This window comes from Acanthochromis polyacanthus, chromosome 1 (assembly GCF_021347895.1).
Source record: "Acanthochromis polyacanthus isolate Apoly-LR-REF ecotype Palm Island chromosome 1, KAUST_Apoly_ChrSc, whole genome shotgun sequence".
Lineage (NCBI taxonomy): Eukaryota > Metazoa > Chordata > Actinopteri > Pomacentridae > Acanthochromis > Acanthochromis polyacanthus.
The window spans coordinates 31,051,560-31,075,752 of record NC_067113.1 but is presented as its reverse complement, the minus strand read 5'-3'; the positions used below and the strand labels follow the sequence as shown (position 1 = coordinate 31,075,752).

The window sequence follows — 24,193 nt, the reverse complement described above, 5'->3', positions numbered from 1 at the left end:
ATAAAAGGGAAAGTTTGTGGCCGAGCTGCTGTGTTTATCTGACTGTCAAGCTGAAAGCACTGTCATGTGACAATGTTGTGGCCCACTGGTGAGGCGCTGCGATTTGCCGTGAAGGAAATTCGCACGTAGTGGACACGCAGCTTTAGTCTTTCATTTTACCTGAATCAAGAGCTTGTGTGTTTTATTTTTCTGTCTTAATTATGACAGAAGCAAGAAAGGATATTGTCGCTACAAAGTCGCAAGTGGATGGATGGGTCAAGAAAGCACGACTTATTGCTGTTTCGCACATTTTATAGCATCGGGAGCAGCATGCTACTTAATCAGGGCTCGTCCAGAAGTTAAACCTGAAGCGCGAATTGTACCCCGAGACCAACAAGCCACAAGACGTTGTACATTTTAAACCTTTTTTTCCTGTATTGACAATGATTAAAGTGAAAGATGATGCGTTTGTCCAATCAAGGTGCTTAAAGAGGGTCGGCAGACATGGTGCCACCACAAAGTCACAAGTGGATGGATTGGTCAAGAAAGCACTACAGATTCCTGTTCCGCACATTTTACAGCATCAGTAACAGCTTGCTGTTTAATCAGGGCTCATCCAGGAGTTGAACCCGGGACCTCTCGCACCCAAAGCGAGAATCATACCACTAGACCAACGAGCCACAAGATGTTACACATTTTAAACCTTTTTTTCCTGTATTGACAATGATTAAAGTGAAAGATGAGGTATTGGTCCAATCAAGGTGCCTCCACGATGTCGCAAGTGGACGAATTGGTCGAGAAAGCACTACGGATTGCTGTTTTGCACATTTTATAGCATCAGTAGCCGATTGCTGTTTAATCAGGGCTCGTCCGGGAGTTGAACCCGGGACCTCTCGCACCCAAAGCGAGAATCATACCCCTAGACCAACGAGCCACAAGATGGTACACATTTTAAACCTTTTTATCCTGTATTGACAATGATTAAAGTGAAAGATTGGTCCAATCAAGGTGCCACCACAAAGATGCAAGTGGACAAATGGGTCAAGAAAGCCCTACGGATTGTCTTTTCGCACATTTTATAGCATCAGTAGCAGATTGCTGTTTAATCAAGGCTCGTCCGGGAGTTGAACCCAGGACCTCTCGCACCCAAAGCGAGAATCATACCCCTAGACCAACGAGCCACAAAACACTGCGAATTTTAGGACTTTTTTCTGTATTTACAATGACTAACGTGAAGGACGATGTCAGGTGGTTTTGAAAAGGTTGCAAATTGTCATGGTGGATGGATAGGTCAAGAAAAACTTGCAATTTTATGCAGGAGACTGCTGTACTTTCGCTATTTGTAGTATAGATAACGGTCATTTGCACAGTAAGGGCTCGTCCGGGAATTGAACCCGGGACCTCTCGCACCCAAAGCGAGAATCATACCCCTAGACCAACGAGCCACAAGACACTGCAAATTTTAGGACTTTTTTCTGTATTCACAATGACTAACGTGAAGGATGATGTCAGGTGGTTTTGAAAAGGTTGCAAATTGTCATGGTGGATGGATAGGTCAAGAAAAACCTGCAATTTTACGCAGGAGACTGCTGTATTTTCCCTATTTGTTGCATAGGTAACTGTCATTTGCAAAGTAAGGGATCATCCGGGAATTGAACCTGGGACCTCTCGCCCCCCAAGCGAGAATCATACCGCTAGACCAACGAGCCACAAGATGTTACACATTTTAAACCTTTTTTTCCTGTATTGACAATGATTAAAGTGAAAGATGAGGTATTGGTCCAATCAAGGTGCCTCCACGACATCGCAAGTGGACGAATTGGTCGAGAAAGCACTACGGATTGCTGTTTCGCACATTTTATAGCATCAGTCGCAGATTGCTGTTTAATCAGAGCTCGTCCGGGAGTTGAACCCGGGACCTCTCGCACCCAAAGCGAGAATCATACCCCTAGACCAACGAGCCACAAGATGTTGCACATTTTAAACCTTTTTATCCTGTATTGACAATGATTAAAGTGAAAGATGAGGGACTGGTCCAATCAAGGTGCCACCACAAAGTCGCAAATGGACAAATGGGTCAAGAAAGCTCTACGGATTGCTCTTTCGCACATTTTATAGCATCAGTAGCAGATTGCTGTTTAATCAAGGCTCGTCCGGGAGTTCAACCCCGGACCTCTCGCACCCAAAGCAAAAATCATACCCCTAGACCAACGAGCCACAAAACACTGCAAATTTTAGGACTTTTTTGCTGTATTTACAATGACTAACGTGAAGGACGATGTCAAGTGGTTTTGAAAAGGTTGCAAATTGTCATGGTGGATGCATAGGTCAAGAAAAACTTGCAATTTTATGCGGGAGACTGCTGTGTTTTCGCTATTTGTAGTATAGGTAATGGTCATTTGCACAGTAAGGGCTCGTCCGGGAGTTGAACCCGGGACCTCTCGCACCCAAAGCGAGAATCATACCCCTAGACCAACGAGCCGCAAAACACTGCAACTTTTAGGACTTTTTTCTGTATTTACAATGACTAACGTGAAGGATGATGTCAGGTGGTTTTGAAAAGGTTGCAAATTGTCATGGTGGATGGATAGGTCAAGAAAAACCTGCAATTTTATGCAGTAGATTGTTGCATTTTTCCCAGTTTTTGCATAGGTAGCTGTCATTTGCACAGCAAGGGATCATCCGGGAATTGAACCTGGGACCTCTCGCACCCTAAGGGACAATAATACCACTAGCCCAACAAGCCACAAGATCTTTGTTGTGTTCAGGTGAAATAACTTTGCAGTATTACAGGCTGTTCATAAAAGAGTCCTACAGAGGGCGCTATCCCCAAGCTGTAGCAGGATAGGACCTAGAGCATGAGAGAAGAAGTGAAGACACATGCTAATGAATAAAGCTACATCCTGCCTGTTCCATTCTACTGTGTGGTGAATGTCTAATACCCACACACAACAAAGTGGCGACGAGGCAAGTAGTGAGGAAGAGATGGCTCTACTTTCCTTACAACCTCCTGCGGTTTTCCTGGAGTGCCCGGGTGAACCAAAGATCGCTTTTGAAGCGTGGAAAAAGTTGTACGACAACTATTTGCTTGCTATCGGGGGAAATGGCTTTTCCGCCGAGAGGAAGAGAGCCTTGATTATTCACTGCTTGGGAACAGAAGGACAACGAATCTACAGCACTTTGCCACTCGATAGTGATGACTATACAGGGACTGTGAATGCTTTGGAAAAATACTTTTCTCCAAAAGTGAATGTTGTTGCCGAGAGGTACCGTTTTCGCCAGCGAGCACAAGCGGTGGGTGAGTCTACAGATCACTATGTTGCAGCATTACGTGAGCTCGTTAAACATTGTGGATTTGGCAACATGGAGAATGAGATGCTGCGCGACCAGATTGTAGAAAAGACTAACAATCCTCGAATACGTGAAAGACTGCTAATGGAGGAAAATCTGACTCTAGTAAAGACACTGGATATAGCTCAGCGCATTGAATCTGCCATAGCCAATGCAAAAGCCATTGCTGATACCGACACTTCAAAAGATGTTGCCGCGGTGCACGTGAGGAAAAAGAGCAATTTCAAAACAAAGCGGAGTAAGCCAAAGATGGATGGAAAAAGCAATACATGCTACCGTTGCGGGTCAGAAAACCATCTTGCAAATGATAAATCTTGTCCTGCTAAAGACTGTAAATGTAAAATGTGTGGAAAAATAGGGCATTATTCTCGAGTTTGTAAATCCTCTGCTAAGCCTGTAAATGAAGTGTCCAATAAGAGTGATGATGTGATCGTGCCTGAAATAACTGTCTTGGCTGTGAACAGTGGTATTGACATTTCTAAGCTAATGTGTACTGCTACTATTACTGCACCTACTGCTCAGGCCTGTGATATTGAGATGCTTGTTGATACAGGGTCAGGTGTGTCTATACTGCCTAGTGATGTGTACCGTAAACACTTTAGTTTGAGTAAGCTAAATGAACCCAAAGTGCAACTGGTTACATATTCTAAGGATAAACTGAATGTGTTAGGGTGTCTTAAAGCTACAATTACTTACCATAACAAGTGTGCTACTACTGACTTTTACATAGTCAAAACGGGAACACCAATACTCGGTATGGACCTTTTTGCTGCTCTTGAGTTAGAGATAAAAGGAGGACAGTTGCTATCTGACATCTCTACAGTCAGTACAACCCTTCACCAAACCGAAGCCTCACCCAAACAAACAGTGAAAGCTCCAGTTGCGTTTGGATGCGCAAAAGACTTTGTTCACAAAGTAAAAGTGCGACCTGAAGTCAAGCCTGTGCAACAAAAGCTCCGCCGCTTACCTCTCTCAGTGCGTGATGCTGTATCAAATGAACTAAAGAACCTGGAAGAAAATGGAATTATTGAGAGGATTGACGCATCTGAGTGGGTATCCCCAATTGTGGTCACCCAGAGAAAGACCGGTGACATTCGTATGTGCGTGGACTTGAGGGAACCTAACAAAGCTGTCATTATAGATGGCCATCCTCTGCCGTTGATTGAGGACATAATGTCTGAGCTGCGTGGAGCTGTCATGTTCTCCACTCTAGACCTCAAATCTGCATATCACCAACTAAAGCTGCATGAAGATAGCAGAGGGCTAACAGCTTTCATTACACACGAAGGCCTGTACCGATATTGCAGAGTTCCATACGGACTTAGCTCCGCCCCTGCCGCCTTTCAAAAGATGATGTCAACGATCCTCAGTGGACTGGAAGGTGTTCAGTGCTACCTTGACGATGTCATTGTCTATGGAACTTCTGAAGCGGCGCACGAGGTAAATCTGAAGGCTGTGTTACGTAAAATAAACAACGTAGGCCTGAGGTTGAACATGGACAAATGCAAGTTTCGTCAAACTACTCTGAGTTTTCTTGGCTGCAAGGTCGGCTCAGACGGTCTGCTGCCAGATGACTCTCACGTCGCCGCAATCCTGAATGCTCCGCCTCCTACTGACCTTGCTGCACTGCGCTCATTCCTAGGGCTGACAACCTGGTACAATAAATTTGTGCCCAACTATGCTGATGTTGTGGAGCCCCTGAGAGTTTTATTGCGAAAGAACAGTACATTTCAATGGAACGATGAACGTCAAGTGAGTTTTGACCAAGTCAGACAGCTGATTGTCAACAGCCCTGCACTGGCGCTATTTGACCCTGCCAGGCCTACCATAGTTTCTACTGATGCTTCAGACTATGGGCTTGGGGCCGTCCTTACTCAAATGGACAACAATGGTGAAGAACGTACTGTGGCTTTTGCCTCCCGCAGTCTGTCGGACGCAGAGAGGAAGTATTCCATTGTCGAAAAGGAAGCGCTAGCATGCGTTTGGTCTGTCGAAAAATGGCGAACATGGCTCTGGGGAAGAAAATTCCTTTTGCGCACTGATCATCAAGCGCTAACAACACTCCTCACGACCAAAGGAAACAACCGTGCTGGCCTACGGATAGCCAGGTGGTCTGCGCGCCTGATGGAGTTTGACTACAATGTTGAATATAGAAAAGGTTCATTGAACAATGTTGCTGACTGTCTATCAAGACCACTGCCAGAGACAGATCCTGCATATGCTGAAAATGTGGAGTCTGTTGCAACCATTCTCGCCGATCTAAGCGCTGTTTCTGAGGATGAGTTTGAGTCCGCCTGCCGTGACTGCCCGGTGCTAAAAAAGCTGTGTGCACAGATAAAAAGGGGCTGGCCGTCAAAGAAGAAAGCGGTTGATCCTGAATTACAGCCCTACTTCCTGATTAGACATGAGCTTGTGGTCATAGAGGACTGTGTCATCAGAGGTACTCATCGTTTACTCGTACCTGAGTCTATGCAGACAAGGCTCATTGATATCGCTCATGAGACACACCAAGGCATTGTTAAGACTAAACAACGCCTCAGAGAACTATATTGGTGGTACAAGATGGACTCACAAATAGAGACATTTGTTAAAAACTGTACGACTTGCCGTCTGAACGATAAAACAACAGTGACCCATGATGCCCCGCTTCATCCTGTGCCCCTGCCAGCCGCTGCCTGGGAGAAGGTTTCAGTGGACATTGTGGGCCCGTTTGAGATAGCACCTGCTGACTGTCGGTTTGCTATAACACTTGTGGATTACCATAGCAAGTGGCCTGAAGTGGCTTTCGCTCCCCGTGCTGACACCGCTACTATGATCCAGTTCCTGTCCACTGTTTTCTCTCGAGAGGGGAATCCAAAAGAGCTGGTCAGTGATAACGGACCTCAGTTTGTCTCCACTGAGTTTGCTGAGTTTCTCAAGAGAAGGGACATTACACACCTGAAATCATCTGTATACTATCCGAGAGCTAACGGGGAAGTAGAACGCTTTAACCGTGTTATTAAAGACTGTTTACAGACTGCTACAATCCAAAAACAACCATGGAAAACATTCCTGAGAACATTCCTGATGGACTACAGAGCGACACCTCATTCCACCACTGGTGTATCCCCTTCAGAACTGCTTCATGGACGCCGAATGAGAACAAAGCTGGTGATTAAAGAGATGCCTGTACCGTCCACAGACGAGCACACTATACGTGAAAGAGTCAAACAAAAACAAATAAAATCAAAACAATACACAGATGCTCACCGACATGCCAAAACAACAGAATTCCGGCCTGGTGACCAAGTCCGGGTTAGGAAACCGTGGAAAGTAAAGAAAGGAGAACTCAAGTTTACCAAACCAATGACTGTTCTAGCCAGAAAAAGTTCTAACAGTTACCTGCTGGATGATGGAAGAGTCTGGAACGGCTCACGCTTATCCGCATTGGCAGAGTTGAACCCAGAATCAAACTTGGACAATGTAATGAACTTTACGGAGCATGCGACTGACGAACCACTTCATCCTGAGTCTGGTTCTGCACTAAGACCTATCAGGATTAGAAACCCACCTAGTTGGACCCAGGACTTTGTCATGTCTAAATGAGGGCAAAAGAGTGTCTTATTTGTTTAACAGTCTTAGTGTAGATTCTGAGTTACATACTAAGTACTGAACGCAATATGTAAATGTTTTGCTGATACGTTGATAGTTCATTGCATAAGAAGTATCCTTTGTTGAAAAGGGGAAGATGTTGTGTTCAGGTGAAATAACTTTGCAGTATTACAGGCTGTTCATAAAAGAGTCCTACAGAGGGCGCTATCCCCAAGCTGTAGCAGGATAGGACCTAGAGCATGAGAGAAGAAGTGAAGACGCATGCTAATGAATAAAGCTACATCCTGCCTGTTCCATTCTACTGTGTGGTGAATGTCTAATACCCACACACAACAATCTTACACATTTTAAACCTTTTATTCCTGTATTGACAATGATTAAAGTGAAAGTTGAGGAATCAGTCCAGTCAAGGTGCCACCACAAAGTCGCAAGTGGGTCAAGAAAGCACTATGGATTGCTGTTTCGCACATTTTGTAGCATCAGTAGCTGACTGCTGTTTAATCAGGGCTCGTCCGGGAGCTGAACCCGGGACCTCTCGCACCCAAAGCGAGAATCATACCCCTAGACCAACGAGCCACATGATATTGCTAATTTAAGTCTTTTTTTTCTGTATTGACAAGGACAAATGTGAAGGACGATATCAGATGGTGTCGTAAAGTTACAAAGGGTTGCGGTGGATGGATCAAGAAAATACCAGAGATGTAATACAAATTCTAGTCCAAGATTTTAATTTTAAATAAATCAGAGGCTTTAGTTGTTTATATTTTCTGTATTTATGATAAAAAATAAGGATGTTGTGCTGTTATAAAGTGGTTGGGTCAACACAACTGTCCCCACCCATTTATATCATCAGTAACAGTTATCAGCTGACAAAGGGCTCATCAAGGTGTTGAACCCAGGACCTCTCGCACCCAAAGCGAGAATCATACACCAAGAACAACGAGCCGCAAGATGTTGTACATTTTAAACCTTTTTTTCTGTGTTGACAATGATTAAAGTGAAAGATGATGCCTTTGTCCAATCAAGCTGCTTGGAGAGGGTCAGCAGATGAGGGGCCACCACGACGTCGCAAGCGGACGAATTGGTCGAGAAGAGACTACAGATTGCTGTTTCGCACATTTTATAGCATCAGTAGCAGATTGCTGTTTAATCAGGGCTCGTCCGGGAGTTGAACCCGGGACCTCTCGCACCCAAAGCGAGAATCATACCCCTAGACCAACAAGCCACAAAGCACTGCAAATTTTAGGACTTTTTTCTGTATTTACAATGACTAACGTGAAGGATGACATCAGGTGGTTTTGAAAAGGTTGGAAATTGTCATGGTGGATGGATAGGTCAAGACAAACCTGCAATTTTATGCAGGAGATTGCTGCATTTTTCCTATTTGTTGAATAGGTAACTATCATTTGCACAGTCAGGGCTCGTCCGGGAATTGAACCTGGGACCTCTCGCACCCTAAGCGACAATCATACCCCTGGACCAACGAGAAACAAGATGTTACACATTTTAAACCTTTTATTCCTGTATTGACAATGATTAAAGTGAAACATGATGCATTTGGCCAATCAAGGTGCAGTAGATGATGTGCCACCACGAAGTCGCAAGTGGACAAATGGGTCGAGAAAGCACTATGGATTGCTGTTTCGAGGATTTTATAGCATCAGTAGCAGATTGCTGTTTAATCGGGACTCGTCCGGGAGTTGAACCCGGGACCTCTCGCACCCAAAGCGAGAATCATACCCCTAGACCAACGAGCCACAAAACACTGCAAATTTTAGGACTTTTTTCTGTATTTACAATGACTAACGTGAAGGATGATGTCAAGTGGTTTTGAAAAGGTTGCAAATTGTCATGGTGGATGGATAGGTCAAGAAAAACCTGCAATTTTATGCAGGAGATTTCTGCATTTTCCCTATTTGTAGCATAGGTAACTGTCATTTGGACAGTAAGGGCTCATCTGGGAATTGAACCCGGGACCTCTCGCACCCAAAGCGAGAATCATACCCCTAGACCAACGAGCCACAAAGCACTGCAAATTTTAGGACTTTTTTCTGTATTTACAATGACTGACGTGAAGGATGATGTCAGGTGGTTTTGAAAAGGTTGCAAATTGTCATGGTGGATGGATAGGTCAAGAAAAACCTGCGATTTTATGCAGGAGATTGCTGCATTTTCCCTTTTTGTTGCATAGGTAACTGTCATTTGGACAGTAAGGGCTCGTCCAGGAATTGAACCCAGGACCGCTTGCACCCTAAGCGAGAATCATACCCCTAGACCAACGAGCCACAAGACCTTGAGCATTTTAAGCCTTTTCTTTTTCTGAATTGACAATGATTAAAGTGAAAAATGATGTCAGGCAGTGTCATAAAGTTGCAAGAGGTTGGGGTGAATGGATGGATCCAGAAAACACTCTCGTTTTTTTGCAGGAGGTTCCTGTCCCTCCCAATTTATAACATAATTATCAGTTGTTAGCTTATTGAGGGCTCATCTGGGAGTTGAACCCAGGACTTCTTACACCCAAAGAGAGAATCATACCCCTAGACCAACGAGCCACGCGATCTTACACATTTCAAGCCTTTTCGTTTTTCTGAATTGACAAAGACTAAAGTGAAAGATAATGTCTGGTGGTGTCATAAAGTTGCCAAAGGTTGGGGTGGATGGACAGACATAAACATCAGTTATTTGCTTATTAAGGGCTTATATGGGAGTTGAACCCAGGACCTCTCGCACTCAAAGCAAGAATCATACCCCTAGACCAACGAGCAACAAGACTGTGGGCATTTTAAGCCTTTTTTTTTCTATATTGACAAGGACTAACGTGAAGGAGAACATCAGATGGTGTTATGAGGTTGCAAGTTGTTCAGGTGGATGAAAAAATACCAGAGGTGTAGTTCTAATTCTCGTCTAAGTCTTTCATTTTACCTAAATCAAAAGCTTGTATTGTATTTGCATTCTACAATTTATGATTTACAATTTATACACAATCTCCAAAGAAGGACAGTTTTTAAATGGAGACTCATGATACATTCGAGCAATTTGAATAAAGAAATGCAGCAACTGGCAAAGCAGGGCAAACAAAAGCAATTTTTATGCATATATTAGAAGCAAAATATTCATTTTGGTTCGGATGACAAGATGGTGTAAAGTATGTGTTTTAATCTGTTCGATTAAAAGACGCAGTTGTGACTCGGTTTGTAATTACAGTGTGTGGAAGCTTGACTGGCCAATTTACGATGAAAAATGTGTGCGGCTGTAATCAATGTTATACTTTGCAAGTGCCAAATCAGCTGTATTGAGTTGTCATTCATCCCAGCCCTTAATTTTCCAGCTGCAAATGATGTTTCTGCATTAATAATGACAGACGTTTATCTGTGGAGCAGAGCTTAATGTTGCATGCTGCCAAAAAGAAATGGATTTCCGTTGCCTTAGTGTCATCCACAGTAATATAAGCCGTCCTGGTTTTTGTCCTGAAACTGACAGCTCTGAAACGGGATGAATGAGAATCATCTCGCAAGGTCAAGGTCACGGTTTGGGCTGATTTAGGCTCTGAGGCCCTTCTTATTGTCAGAAAGCATCTTCATTTGAAATTCACACAAAATAAAGTCAGGTTTGACTGGCAGCGAGAGCGGGGCCATGTGGGGGTTGTAATATTCACAGAAGCGGAGCAAGATGGATGGATAGGTTTCCTTACTGCACATTGATTTCCACATTTGGGTGATTAAGTTTATTATTTGGCCCGCGGCTACATTAGCATGTGATTATCCTGAGTATCCTACAGAGAGAAGAATATTTAACTTTAGAGAACAAAGGAGGATCACGACGGTCACCTGAGCCTCTTCTTTTTTTTGTGTGGGTGCGGTAAGAAAAACAACATGGAAGCGTTCGGCCTGGTTGCTTTGGCCTGGGACTGTGTTCAGCTCCGCGGTTCCCCTCAGTCTGCTGCCTCCTTCCCGTCTTTTCTCCGTTTCCCCTTTTCTTTCCATCCCCTAGCAAACATTTCTCCCCGACTCTTTTGTTTGCCAAGATCCAGGTTACCATGGCTACCAACTGGCGCTTTATGAGCACCTCATCCCTCATCTAAATATTCCTAGTTATCTATGGTAATGAAATGCACACACCATTATCTGGCTTAATGAAATACACTCTATTGTCTGTGATTAGAAGGAGAAGGCTTTATTTCTCAGCAGTCTTGTGTTGCAGTGTTCCCTGGCTGCGATAACAACTATTGGAGCTCTTTTGGGCTCTGCTCTGTTGTGAGCCCTGGACAATAAAGGAACAATGTCCAGTCGCTGTGAGCAGCCCTGCTACCCAGCTTACTATATGTGCTACAGTTTCTGTTTGATTGCACTAATTGGCCTGTCTCTCTGCCTCATGATAGACTCTGCTGCTGCTGAGTTTTTGCTTCCAAACTAATGCGGCCTATTAAAAAAGACGGATTATGACTATAAAATCTTAACATGCTGGCTGTTTTGACAAGGCTACAACATAACAGGCCGCGGGAGGAGCGCACAGAGCAGAAATAGAACATCATTATCTAACAGTATCTGAATTCAAAATCTTTGTCTCTTTTGTGGTTTTTGTATGAGGGGAAGAGAAAGGCAGATCAGCCCCTACCCATATAGCATTACTTATCTCTGCTGTAGCTTTCCATGCCCTTTGAAATCCTTTGAAATATCAGCAGCATCACAAAACAGATATACCGTAAAAATGTGCATCTGATATCACTTGTTTCCACCCCTCGGTGATGATAAAGGAAAAAAAGTGAAAATAACAGCGAGTGTGTACTTTCACAAGAGCGCGTCTGTGCCGAGTGTGTCGGTGTCTATTTCCAATTCAGGCCGGGGTAATATCTGCAGATTGCATGGTTAAGTCACTCTGCATTTCATGAGCCAGTCCTGTCACTAACAGTTATCTCCTCACTGCCCTCTGAGGAGTTGTCTAGGTGAAATGCTTCTCTGAAGCTCTGAATAATGCATGAAATTACGTAATGCAAATGGAGGCTTTATTTCCCCTGCCTCTTGCAGACGCCGGGGCCTGGGCCACTGTATTAGAACGGCAAAGGAGAAACAGTGGGAGTCCCCAGAGTAAAGTGGGTACAGCGGAGAGCGAAAAGGTCAACGATAAAACCCGAGGCTTCTCCTCACATGAGGCTTTATCGAGTATGAGTCGGAGTTATTGCGCGCCGCACGGGCAGAATTGCAGAGACCTTATTCACAGGGCTATCATGGGAGGCTTATTGTGTGGAGGCAGTGAAATATTCATTAAGCAACAGCCTGGCTGGTTTCCACACTGGCTGCCTGTAAACAGAAAGCCCAATCAAATATAAATAATAACAGGAGGGGAGAGTGGTGCTGAATTTGATCAGGCCGAGAAATGGCTCATACGCGACAAATTAGGCTACGCTAAACTGTTGTCAAGTTCCTGCTTCAACAAGTAGATGAGCCTTCCCATCGTCTTTCACCCCCATCTCTCTCTCCCTTTCTGTGTAGTGGGTAGACCTGAATGGCATTAATTGCCCCCTAAGATGACGGGCAGATGAAAGTGAGGTGGTGGTTTGCTGTGGGACATGGGGGCTGGTTACAAAGAGAGGCTGAGGACGACTGGCGGGTCTCACCGACTTCAAAAGCAGATAAAGGGCCTTTTTACACAAAAGATTCCCTTTTTTTCTCCTCCTTTTTTTTCCTGCTTAATCTTCAGATTCGGGGTTTATTCGTGCCAGCCTCCTCGCCTTTGTCCACTTTGTGTCAGGTTTTAACGCCAGAGGATTAAATTGCTGTTGCGGAAATCATTGTTTGTGTTTTCTTCCAACCCGCTGCCTCCCATTGTCCCGTGACATAATCGACCGCTCTCTAACAATATGAGAGGTTCATCTCCGTCCTTTGGTGAGAAATGAACAGCGGATGGATCTGGTCACCTTGTTTGTCTGAGGAAACAGCGGCACAATATGTTGTTTTGTTTAGGCAGAGTGCTCTTAACTCTTTAAGTAGCTTTTTAAAAAATGAGGACAAGGAGGTCTTACTTTGGAGGAGCCTCGGAACAGAGAGCGAAAACACTGAGCTGCCATTGACTACAACAAATGTGAGGCCGTTTTTCTCTTTTCTCTGCAAACAAAAGAACCAGAGCGAGGACACGCTGGGTCCAGAGGAATATTACCAAACATATTTAGGACTGGGGAGCTTAGAAGCAGCAATGCGAGGAGGAAATAAAAAGCAAATAAGTGATGCAGCTTGGTTTTGTTTGTTCTCTCTCTATCAGGTCCTCTGAAGTCGGCCCGGACCTTCACCTGGGGGCCTCCAGACCGGATTCCTGTCATTCTCCACTGAAGGTATTGCTCTCCAGCCGCACAGCCAGCCCTCCATCTGCCCATGAATAGGACCAGTCACATTTCTGATAGCATTTAATGAAAAATCCACCCGGGCTTTGGGGAAGGGAGAGGAGGGGGCCGGTGGTGTGGGTGTTGGAGTGAGGAGTGTTGGAGGCGGTAGGTGGGGGGAGTGCTTGGAGAGGAGTGCTCAACAAAGAGTGTCTTTCACTGGAGTGGAAAGCCTAGATTGCGCCCCTCTCCCTCCCTCCCTCTGCTCCCTGTTCGTTCTCTCATTTTGTCTTTTTTTTTTTTGATTCAACATCAAAAATGTGCCAAATGACTGGGCAGAAACCCCCAGAGGTTTTTTTTTTCAGTGTGGTTGTGTGTGGAAAATGTGACACAAAGGGACAGGTGTCTCACGGTTTAAGGTGGCATTGGTGACACAAAGGTAAAAGCAAACAATCGGTGAGGCCACAGTGAAAAAAGGTGTTTCGTCCTGCAGTAGAGGGACGAGTTAGGGGAACTTCTCCTGAAATCAGCAATGGAAATAATACAAAACCTGAGGAACAGCTTAATCTGTTTCCCTTGAACTTTAATGGACAATTCTGGATTTTGTCTCCTAAGCAAATCCTACACGACAGCCCAAAACAACAAGATACAACAAGTCCGTCTTTTGTAGACGTAGTCTTTCAGGAGTTATCCACAAATATACTGTCATTTTGAAAAAAAAAGAGGACTATTTCCACCTTAGCATTAATAAAAATTTGGTTTACTTCAACACCATATGTGTAAAATGTGCATTCATGGAAATTCAGGGTTGACTGATATGTTTTTCTTGAGGCCAATACTGATGCTGATTATTGGTAATCAAGACGATAGCTGATATGTAGAACTGATATACCTTAAATGTTATATTTTAACAGCATGTGACAGCAGAGAACCTGTCATTCGTAACTAAACTTATTAATTAAATAGTGTGACTTTAACTGAATATGTAAAATAGAAACAGAAGTGAATAATTTAGGACGCTCTACTCTGTTGATGTGGAATCGACTGAGACTGATCATTTTTTCACTGTTTTATCACTTTTATTACCCATATCTTAAAGCATTATTAATTATTGTTTTCCAGATTCTGTTTTAGGGTAATTTGTTTCTGCTTTCTAACTTAATGCTAGCTGTTAGCATAGCCTTAGCCACTGTTAGAGAAGCTAATTTCCTGGTTTGTGTTTCTTGTTCTTGTTCTTGAAATCACAGAGTGACGACAGACAGAGAAAGGAGGCTGCAGTACGCCTGAATTACCACATTTAATTAATCAATAACTGGTCAATAAAAATACCAATACCAGCAATTGGAAAGATGCCAAATATTGGCCACAGTAATTGGCCTGTCCCTAATGGAAATGAAGGAATATGCCAAGAGGAGCAAGATGTGTTTGACTTTGGCTTCACAGACAACACTTGTTTATGGGATTTGTTGATCCCAATGTCTGCCAGGGAAGGACTCGCAACACTGGTTTAAGTTATATATTTTTATATATATAAAAAGATAAAAGTTTCAACTCTAAATTGGCTCTTTGTCAGGGATCAATACCTCTTTACCTGGCAAAGAGTCATTTTGGGCTTTTTACTGTTTTAAAATGGAAACCTTAAAGGGAAGTGGCAGAAATAAATCACTGTAACTCAGAAAAAGGACAAGAAAGGCATAAAGAATTTCAGACTTGTCTTTTAATGATCTGTCGTTCTGTGCAATCTGACACAAATCAGACGACATTTCTGGCTCCAGAAATTTCTTACAAGAGAAAAAGACACCAGAAAAATTAGGACTTTTTCTACATGAGTGTGTCTGCAACAATAGATGACAACAATAGCTATGTTTGTGTGTTTTATGCACATTGTGAAGGAAATGGAAATAGAAAGAAAAAAATCCTGGATTTCACCAAAATTTTTATACTCACTTGAGGCGTTTTTGAGTTTGTTGAAAAAGAGTTTTTGCATATAATGGTTGACGAGAACACTTTTGAAACACGTCCAACACCAGCCAGCATTAAAGAATAATTACAACTTTCCCGATTGAGAACAATTCCTAAATACTTTTCCCAATTTTTGTCTTGTAGAAGACCAGAATTCTACTCATTTCTCCTTCTTCTTTGTGTTTTTAATGCGCAAAGTAGCCTTTATCGCCACCTTCTGATGGCTCTACACTGCTTAGTTTTTCTCTCCAAAGCAGTTAATAGAAACAAGTCCAACTTGCATTTCCTTGCAAAACAATTCCGTGACATTTGCAACAACAAAAGTTTGCATCAAAATAATTGAAATGACAGCTCCCCTCAGAACACCTTCCAGCTTCTTCCTCCTGTGCATACAACACACAACCTAACAGGTGTGACACAAGCTCGAGAAAAGCTTCCTGACATCAGACAACAGGCGGCTGCCCTCGCTCATTTCCCGTTTCCACCAGACGGGACCCGAATATCTTCAGCATACTTTGCCATCATTAAGATCTCAGGGGGCTTTGTGTTTTTTCTTCTTCTTTCTTTTCTTTATCAAGCAAAGCAAACAACAGCACGGTTTGTTTGAGTTAGTCAAAGCTCCCTTTTGTTCTCCTTGAAGGAGGTCAACCAGCCTAAAACTACCTCATTTGCTGCCGCAGCCAAGTTTATCTTCATTTCAAATTTCAAACAACAAAACCGCTCGAGGCATGTTTTGCTAACAGAACAACACACACAGCGATTCTCTTCTTTGCTCATATCTAAAATGTTAATCAATACCCCGAGAGCTTGTGGCTGGTCTTTAGAGGAATATGCAGCAGTGAGCTGATCAAGAGTCTTCACAGGTTTTTTTTTTTCAGTCTGTTGAATTTATGACTGGCAGGATGTTCTTTTGGGAAAGTACACAGCTGAAGGGTTTTATTGTAAAATAAAATATTTTAAAAAAAAAGATTTCTAAAGCGTGACATCTACTTTTAGAAAATGATTCACAGCAGAAGCCGAAGCAGAAAAGGAAAATGTTAAGCTGTGTTGTGACGAAGTTAGGTTCAAAAGGAAAAATTCTCCTAAAGAAATAATGATAGCAACAGTCAGAATATTAAAGCTGTAGTTTCTGTCTGTAGCTGTTTGGCAACTAAACATAAAAGTGAGAGTTGTGTTAATATTGATCACTGCTGATTAGACATGACTTTTTACTTTCTAGCTTTATTTCTTTTTTTTCAAAAACAGCTTAACTGATGGAATATTGTTGAGACATATTTTTTGCATGAATTAAGATTGTCTTTTCAGTTTTACATATGGAATTACATAATGACGCAGTTGGTTTTTGTTTTTCTTACTTTACTAAATCTGCCTCCAGCCATGCTTGTATTGCTTTACTGGAAATGGAATATAAATAGAACTAATGACTAAAATGTCCTCCACAATGATCCCAAGTGAAAGTACACACATTTGTTTTGCCCAACCAACAAGTTTAAAAACAAATATATTAATTTAACTGTCACAGACTGCTGAGATAAGCAAATATTCATCTTTACTAATAGGAACCAGCAGATTGTTCCTATTCTGGTGGCTATGTGAGGCTATGCTGAGTTTTAATGCTAAGATCAGCATGCTAATTTGCTTACACTGACCGTGTTTGGCACTTAAAGGATGTCAGTACTTTTATAAGCATCTAGTCTTAAACAAGCAGCAACCACCGGGACGATAAAAGTGAAACTAAATGCAGAGGTGCCTAAAACTTGCAGTTCCTCAAATGGGCCACTTGTAGTTGGCTTTAAGAAGTGAGTCCATCCCCATAGACTGCCATGTTAAAATGCACAACTTTTCTGCCAAAAATAAACATGTTTACAGCCTAGTGCCAAAAACGGTTTTTGGTCTCTTTAGCTAATTTTCTGGGTGGTGATCATTGCATGGTGGTGAACTTTTATACAACATGAACTATTTAAATTATATTACAGCTTAAAGTTGTGCATCATTAAGAGCATGGCTGCTTTGAGTGAAAGGTAGGTGGCATTATAGGGGCAGTCCATGAGCCAGAAAAGTTTGCATGGCCTGCCTCAGCCTCCCACTACTCCTCCACCTACTTGCTCATTTATTAATTAGCTGGGAGTTAGGAGGAATTACGAAGTGCCAAGATGGTGACCACTGGTGCCACCACACTGAGCTTCAAAATCTCTTTTTAGAAAACAGGTTGTGTCCATATTTATATACAGTGTATGGTCATGAATGAAAATTAATGGAACAAGATTACATTTAGGAAATGCAAGAGAAAGTTCAGGGATCACCATAGTTATTGCAGTTCATCCTGAGAGAAAAATGGATGTCTAAGCTAAATTTTATGATAATTAATCTAATAATGGGCGAAAATAATTCACTTAGTACTACAAATGTCAATCTTAAGTTACCACTGAATTGGTGCAAATGCAGTAAGTTTTTAACATATGGAAACCATTCATGTTTGTACAAAATTACAAAGCATTTTTTGTGTTATATTAGTGTGGATCATTGACCTGATATTGACTTTATTAAAATATGGACACACCCACTGTCACGACACACAACAGGTTGAGTTATGTGTGTTGTAAGAGGTGCATTGTGAGTGGAGCTTAGTCATTCAAGCATCTCTGGGCTATTGTTACCCTTAAAACCCTTAAATATGCACAAGTTTAAGTTTACAATTTAAATGGGTGAGTTAAATTACAGATTTACCCCCAGTCCGGGTTTTCATGACCAGGAAAATTAGCTAGAGACCAAAATCACTTTTTATACCAGGCTGTAAACACGTTTCTTCCTGCTGTAAAGTTGACAATTTACCATTGGAGTCTATGGGATTGAACTCACTTTTAAACAAGCCTCATGTGGTCATTTGAGGAACTGCGGTTTCTGGCACTGCATGTTGGCTACATTTTTCAGCCCCAGATTTTCCTACCTGGTGTGGACCAAAGTGAGTGGACAATCCCTAAAGTCACGACCCTAAAATAAAGGCTGTTTAATTATTTGCCACTTAGCTAACAGTGTGATACACAATATTGTTTCAGTCTTACATGTAAATATTTAATCTACCGCAGCTCACCGGTTTTCAGAGACAGCTGTAACATCGAGTGATGAAGTTATCTATCTCTTCGTGTCCCTCTGCTGTGGAAAGCCAAGATACAGATGGCCTCTTTCTGCTTGTTGCTCCTGAAAATCATCCTTCTTATTAATCTGTCCATTAATCACAATCATAAACGGCAGGTGACAGCAGGCTCAGTAAACTGTGCAACAGTGACAGCTGGATAGCGTAAATGTTTGGAGGGAGGCGGGAAGGCAGAGCTGGGATATTTACTTGTTTGTGTGGAGGAGTTTGCTGCACGACTGGAGCCAAATCTTAGCGGGACACAATTACCAAAACTCCTGCGATTTGGTTACCAAGAATGAAAAAAGAAGGCTTCTTTATGGTGCAACTGGATGCAGAGTTGCTATCAGAGCGGAATAAACAACAGTATAAGGGGTAGATATGCCCCTGCATGGAAGCCACGGAGGAGCCAGCGGTCCATGTGCACGTCTGAATGATGATTAACTGTAATTACCTAAGCAGTACCTGGCCTGCATGCCAGGAGGCAGCCCAAGATTAATGGGGCTCTGCTGAAAACGGAACAAAAGCTCACATTTCCGAGGTAATGAATCGCTCTGGTACTAAGGCGTCTTCACATGGTGCGCCCGGGCCCCCGGGGAGGTTCATTACAACGGGAGGAATAGATGGATCCTCTGCAGCATTTTCAAACAGGCAAAGCAAGCCGCCGAGCAGGAGGAAGTCTTAAATCGTCCCCGACATCCTGGTTGCTACACGGGCTCTATAACCAGAAGAGAGACAAACAGCCTCCTCAGTGCCTCTTAAATGGGCAGTAAACATTACACAGCAAACCATCTTGTTTGCCTTGCCTCGCTCTTACAAGGTGTTTAAACAATAAAGACTGGCATGGTGCAAACTGGTTAAGTAACGAGGATAAATTTGACTAGATTTATGCCTTGGAGGGGTGAGAAAAAAATCGCCAGAGAATTATCGTCCCCTTACCGATTCATAAACACTGACTCTATTTAATAAAAGAGTAACCGAGCTGATATGCCACTCAGCATTATCTGCATTAAAGGAAGCAGGTTTCATTTGCACAGGATGCACGCAGTTTGGTGAAGCCTGCAGGGCAAAGTTTTATTACAAGTGTCTCCTGTTATAAATCACTGTCCGAGGAATAAGCGGCAGATTAATGGTGACATTATTTCGGTCTGTGTTGTACAGGTTAAGCTGCGGTTTGTGAAAAATGAATGGCAAAACGGAAGACGGCCACTGGACGATGTGTGAAAGAGGTGAGGTTCAGCATTGAGTGTTGCAGCCACGGTGTGATGAATGGAGCTGGGCATCAATTATTGGAAGTCAAACTCCTTGAGGCAACAATGAGAGGATTTACAGGCCGTGACATTTTTCATGCCCTTGAACATGGTCCTCCAGTATGTAGGTCGATAGCAGGAAGAAATACAACCTGGCTGAAGGCTTAAATGATTACACACAGGCCACATATTTCTCCCCCCACTAAGTCACGTAAATACTTGAAGGAAACGCAAGTTCGGCATGCCCAGCTTTACATCACGCTGAGAAACCACGGTGCCTCGAACACCCAAGGCCTCCTTTGTTTACAAGCCTCTAATCATGCTAATGACACTTTGCTCCCGTACAGGCCGTTTCTCAATCGATCACGCTGACAAAGACCAAAATAAAGTGACAACACTTAGAATTGTGCCTGTGCACGTCTGAAGGAGATGAAAGAGATGTGAGATTCAACCTTTAAACTGCCATTTATCAGGAGAAGACAACAAAGGGAGTCGCTTGCCATTATCCTCGCTGTCACCCTACAGTCACTGTGTGAGAGCATAAACACATAAAAACCTGCACGCTTGAATAATTTATTCAGACCGAGGAAACAGGAAGGTGCATTACGAAGGTTTATTGAACATAAAAACATGGGCGTTATAAAAACCATACCCGTATTTTTTTTATGTGAACACATTAATCGCAACTATTATGATCTGTGAATTACTGCTGACCATTGTTTTCAGGAAACCAGTGAAAGAACGTACTGTTTTCAAGGGTAGGTCTTTTTGTTATTGTCATCGAATCCAGCAATTGAGCCAAGTGACAAAATATTCTTCCAGTCTCTGTACTTCAGAGCTTCATTATTGTCCAAAAACTATTGAAACATTGGCATATTTTATTAAGAGTCAAACTGCAAAGCCTAAACACCATCAGACTCAAGATGGACACTAAAAAAAGTTGAAAAAAACAAAATAAAGTGCAGCAGAATCAGAGCAAAATTGACTTCTTATGTTAAAACCCGGTGACTACATTAACCAAAATCCAGAGAAGTCTTCTTCTTACTGTCAACAAATCCAGTGAAAAGACCAGCAATTGAGTCTAGTGACAAATATTATTTGTGCGTCTGTACTGTCGAGCTTCATTATTGTCCAAAAACTATTGAAACATCGACTTATTTTATTAAAATATTAAAATTGCCAAAGCTTAAACAGGATCAAACTCAGAATAAACATGTAAAAAGCTTGAAAATTCAATAAAATGTAGCAGAATCTGGGCAAAATAGTTTGTTTTTTTTAATGTTAGAACCTGGTGCCTACATTACCCACAATCCAAATGATGTGGGTAATCAAATGGAAAGACCAACAATTAGTCTACTGACAAATATTATCTGTGTATCTGTACTGTAGAGCTTCATTATTGTCCAAAAAACTATTGAAAAATCGACTTATTTTATTAAATGAATCAAATAAACATGACCAAGCTCAGAATAAACACATAAAAAGCTTAAAAATCCAATAAAATGTGGCAGAATGTGGGCAAAATAGTTTTGTTTTATGTTAGAACCTGGTGCAATCCAAATGATGTGGGTAATCCAATGGAAAGACCAAACAATTATGTCTAATGACAAATATCATCTGTGTATCTGTACTGTAGAGCTTCATTATTGTCCAAAACAATAGAAACCTGGGGCCTGCATTACCCATAATCCTATTCAACCTCCTACTCTTGGTCAATGATTTTTGGTGTGTTATGCTGCTAATATCTCATGTAGCCTTGAGCCTCAGGCAGCAGACTATAAGCTCTGATAAGCTCCTTTTTGCTAACCTCCTAAGACCTGTGAAGAGACTTTGATGCATAAAAGCAACAACTTGAGATGAACGTGGACGCTGTAGTTTATTTAGACTCCACATATACTGTCCTCCAGATGCTGGAAACACTCGCCACATGTGTATTAATGCACAGTAAATGCAGACTTTGCTTCAAAGTGACAAGATAATAACTGCACTGTCCAGCTGTTTCATTACATTACTGCCTTTTTAAACAATTCAAGCAAAATTTACAGGTTTTATAGGGACCAGCAGGCTTGAGGCTAAGTGCCAAAAGCAGCATTAAAACTCAGAAAGTGTTGAAAGACGGACTAATGGCACCATTTGTTCATGAGATTTCTTGACACTGAGTAACAAAGAGGATTCTCTGATGTGAAAGTCAACAATATTTTGATTATTCGTAGTATTTTTAAACCTGTTCTCGATAAAACAAATGCATTTTAAAATGTGCTACTTTGGCTACAATGCATCCACTTCTTTCTATCTATAATCAATTTTTGATTTATTGATCAAAAATTTGTGTTTACTCTAAATTTTGACACCAATGTTTTTCATTTTACTTTTAACCAATCAACTTTGAAAGATAAATCTTGAAAAATCTCTTAATTTCACATGCAAAATAGAAATAAATCAAACAATTTCCAAGACGTTTGATGCTGGAGTCTGTTGCACCAAATTCTGACAGTAGCATTTTCATTTTTACTGACGTAACTAAGGCATTTAAACTAAGCTTTGTGTTGGAGTTCTACATTTTGACACCAACGTTTTCATGCACAAGTGTCTTAGCTCTAAAAATCAGCGTCAGCCATGAAAAAACATCAGTCAACCTCTAGATAAAGGTTTCCTTTAAGCTTATACATGTTGCATTTCTCTTTTTATAGTGAAATAAATTCAGACTGACAAATGCAATACTCATATTTAAACCTATAAAAGGCTTTTAAATATCACTGGAAATGCATCTCGCTGAAAGGTTGTGAAAGGGTAAAACAAAAAAGAGAAAATCTGACTTAAGTAAAGATTTTATCCTTTGAAGCATCCATGAAATGATCCCAACGTTTTAGTCATCTGTTGCCCTTTTCTTTCTGTAGGTGTTCAGCAGCAGATTATCGGTGATGAGTTCGTCAAGGTACACAAAAGACTTAGCAATAAATACTCCCAACGCAGGAACGACAGTGTGGACAAAAGACTAGACGTTAATTTATCTTCCCTATATGACCCTGATGCAAATGAGGAAAATGAAAGCAAGCAATCAATTCCCTAATTGGGTTTGCGCTATTTTAACTTGTTAAGGGGGCCTCTGTCTAGATTAAAGCGAAGGTCAATTTCTCATTGTGGCAGCTACTGTATTCATTTTGCAGTGCAACAAAGGAATCTGCCAGAGCTTAGAGAGGAAAACCAGATGCCTCCCCATGGTGAGTCCACCATCACTGCATCTGGTAGCTATAATTACAATGTGACACAATAGTTTGGTGCAAAATTACACGTCTGTGTTATATTTTTAAATTGCAGGTAATCTCTGTGCTTTTATGAAATATTTTTTTGTGTTATTTCTGCTAAAAACAAACTTAAATCCTTCAAAATTTCAAAATATTACCAATGAATAAAAGGCACAGATGTTGTTTATGACCTCAAAAGATAAATCTAATGTGGATACAGGCTCAAAGATAACGCTTGGTAATAAGAAAAAAACTAAGGGTCATCTAATATGTTTATTTCAAGGCTGATACAGATGTTGATTATTAGTTATCAAGGAGACTGACAACCGATATTTTATATACATTTACAGTGAAAATGAAAACGTTGGTATCAACATTTAGAGACTCTAGCATTAAACGTCTTTGAAATGTTTTTATTTATGTTTTACAAGTTAAATTAAAAGAGATTTTTCTCCCAGCATTTATCTTTTTATTGTTGATAGGTTAAGGTGTAACCACAAATTAACAACACTGTAAAAAAGAAAGTTTTTTTACATTTTAAATTCTATTTGTGCATGTGGTGTTTTTTTTCCAATTTACTGTTTTCTTACAGATTTTTCCTGCTGTGTCAAATTACTGTGCTAATATCAAGTAATATCACAGAAAAAAAGGGGAATTGATATACACATTAACCACCCAAAAACAGTATTTTCTTCCGCTTTTTGCCTAAAAACAACGGTCAGCAGTAATTCACAGATCATAATGGTTACAATTAATGGGGTCACATGAAAAATACTGCTATGGTTTTTATCACGTCCATGTTTTTATGTTCAATAAGCCTCCAGAATGTACCTTCCTGTTTCCTTTGTCTGAATTACGTGATATTACTAATAATATCACAGGGGGAAAATGGTATTAACCACCCAAAAACAATCTAAAACTGTAAATAATGTCTACATCAAAAATCTGTATTTTCACTAATTACACATTTTCTTCCCACTGTATTTAAATCGGTAAAATAATATAAATGTTTTAATGATATTTGGCTTTTTTGAAAGAAAAAATGTATAATTAAGGATTGAAAAATAGTAAATTATGTCTAAACTGTTATTTTACAGATTTTCTGTTTTAATACATTACAGAAACATTTAGTAAAATCGCAGGAAAAAAAAGGGTTTTCATTTACGTGTTAACCACCCAAAAACAGTGTTTTCTTCCACTTTTCGCCTGAAAACAAAACATTTATTAATTTACTTGACTGTAAAAATAAAAATAGACCATACTGTTCCTAATTTTTGACATCTACATTTTATGTTTTCACAAATAGTAATTTGTTCTTTCGCATTGTGTGGCCGCAGAATTACAGATTTAATGTATTTTAAGGAGCTAA

At 41.2% G+C, this 24,193-nt stretch overlaps 10 non-coding genes across 10 annotated transcripts; all 10 read right to left on the bottom strand.

Moving 5' to 3' along the window:
• Nucleotides 1-587: 587 nt before the first annotated feature.
• trnap-ugg (transfer RNA proline (anticodon UGG)) lies at nucleotides 588-659 on the bottom strand. The gene has a single exon. It is a non-coding gene; the product is annotated as a tRNA-Pro (tRNA).
• A 182-nt stretch (nucleotides 660-841) lies between these two features.
• Nucleotides 842-913, bottom strand: trnap-ugg (transfer RNA proline (anticodon UGG)). The gene has a single exon. It is a non-coding gene; the product is annotated as a tRNA-Pro (tRNA).
• A 175-nt stretch (nucleotides 914-1,088) lies between these two features.
• trnap-ugg (transfer RNA proline (anticodon UGG)) lies at nucleotides 1,089-1,160 on the bottom strand. The gene has a single exon. It is a non-coding gene; the product is annotated as a tRNA-Pro (tRNA).
• Nucleotides 1,161-1,352: 192 nt separating this feature from the next.
• Nucleotides 1,353-1,424, bottom strand: trnap-ugg (transfer RNA proline (anticodon UGG)). The gene has a single exon. It is a non-coding gene; the product is annotated as a tRNA-Pro (tRNA).
• Nucleotides 1,425-1,870: 446 nt separating this feature from the next.
• On the bottom strand, nucleotides 1,871-1,942 carry trnap-ugg (transfer RNA proline (anticodon UGG)). The gene has a single exon. It is a non-coding gene; the product is annotated as a tRNA-Pro (tRNA).
• A 447-nt stretch (nucleotides 1,943-2,389) lies between these two features.
• Nucleotides 2,390-2,461, bottom strand: trnap-ugg (transfer RNA proline (anticodon UGG)). The gene has a single exon. It is a non-coding gene; the product is annotated as a tRNA-Pro (tRNA).
• A 4,964-nt stretch (nucleotides 2,462-7,425) lies between these two features.
• Nucleotides 7,426-7,497, bottom strand: trnap-ugg (transfer RNA proline (anticodon UGG)). The gene has a single exon. It is a non-coding gene; the product is annotated as a tRNA-Pro (tRNA).
• Nucleotides 7,498-8,074: 577 nt separating this feature from the next.
• Nucleotides 8,075-8,146, bottom strand: trnap-ugg (transfer RNA proline (anticodon UGG)). The gene has a single exon. It is a non-coding gene; the product is annotated as a tRNA-Pro (tRNA).
• A 460-nt stretch (nucleotides 8,147-8,606) lies between these two features.
• trnap-ugg (transfer RNA proline (anticodon UGG)) lies at nucleotides 8,607-8,678 on the bottom strand. Its single transcript has one exon. It is a non-coding gene; the product is annotated as a tRNA-Pro (tRNA).
• Nucleotides 8,679-8,870: 192 nt separating this feature from the next.
• Nucleotides 8,871-8,942, bottom strand: trnap-ugg (transfer RNA proline (anticodon UGG)). The gene has a single exon. It is a non-coding gene; the product is annotated as a tRNA-Pro (tRNA).
• Between the last annotated feature and the right edge of the window lie 15,251 nt (nucleotides 8,943-24,193).